The following is a 1,271-nucleotide window of genomic DNA, read 5'->3' as shown; positions in this document are numbered from 1 at the left end:
TTTCGGATACACAAGGATACGATGAGTTTATTTATATAACAAAATATCAATAATTATTATGTTAATCAGCTGCGCCGAAGCGATTTATATGAAACACTTCAAAAAATTATAATTGACCGTCACGTGATCAACAAAGTCATGTGATATCATAACAAATATGTTAATATATAGCCGAGGAAACCCTCTATATAAATTGGAAGTACTTAAGTTCAATACTTATAAAAGAAAACCAAAACCGGCCTCGTAATGACATATTATGTTTTGAGCTCATTTTAAAGCTTCGGGAAGCCTTAACATAGCTGCGAAAAATGGAGCAAAAACATCAAGACGTGATAAAGGCAAACTACTCGACATTGGTGAAGAAGATGATGGCTGTTCATGTTGAGGGGCATCTTTACGCCTCAAACATAATTACCGATGAAATGAGACAACAGATAGACGCTGAGAAAACTAGCAATGACAAAAACAGGAAATTGATCAGCATCATTTTACGTCGAGGTCTGAGAGCTTTTATGGGGTTTAGAACGGCATTGATGAAAGCCAATCAAGCTGACTTATCCAGACTCCTGATGAATAAGGATGATGACACAAAGTCTGAGTACGAAAAGAAGCTGGCCATGGCAAGATCATTAGTCGTTGGTACTAAAGAAAGAGGAAGTTCCAGAAACGCTGATCATCAACAGTCTCAAGAGCCAAGATGTAGAATAAGTTTGGACGACTTTTCCTCACTGTCATGCCTTTCAAGGGGGAGATTTACGTTCACATCCGTCACCTCGCAGAATTGCATGGCCGTTTCATTGCCACCAAGAAGGGGGTTACCTTTCCCTTAGCTCGTTGGTTAAAGTTTGAATCTCTTTTACCAGATATTCAAGACTACATAGACAACACTGGAAAAAAGGACGAAGAAGCACAGTGGCATGTTGGTGGTGGTTTGTTCGTTTCATTATCACCAGGCTATCCGACAGTGGACATAAGACATTTCTGGAAGCCAGACAATGTTCAAGAACCTATACCTACAAGAAAAGGTGTTACTCTGAACAAAAAACAAATTTGTCAGACTTAGAGATGTCATCGAGGAGTTACATGGATATGTTCCAGAACTAAAGGACGTTGAATTTTGCATGCTCAGTGAGTCTCATCAAAATCAACTTGGAATGTTAAGCTGTCCCGAATGTACCCCTTTTGGCTACGACCCACAAGACAACATGTCAATGGAATGTAACGCGGGGGATTTACCAGACATGGAAACCGTCGAGAGTGACCTTGAATGA

The 1,271-nt window shown here is 39.7% G+C and overlaps 1 pseudogene; it reads left to right on the top strand.

Moving 5' to 3' along the window:
• Window positions 1-308: 308 nt before the first annotated feature.
• On the top strand, window positions 309-1,271 carry LOC133180528 (uncharacterized; annotated as a pseudogene).

The sequence above is a fragment of the Saccostrea echinata genome, unplaced genomic scaffold (assembly GCF_033153115.1).
Source record: "Saccostrea echinata isolate AGI-Se365-2 ecotype Australia unplaced genomic scaffold, CSIRO_AGI_Sech_v1 ptg000006l, whole genome shotgun sequence".
Classification (NCBI taxonomy): domain Eukaryota; kingdom Metazoa; phylum Mollusca; class Bivalvia; order Ostreida; family Ostreidae; genus Saccostrea; species Saccostrea echinata.
The sequence above is the reverse complement of the archived record's forward strand: the minus strand, read 5'-3'. Positions and strand labels throughout refer to the sequence as shown.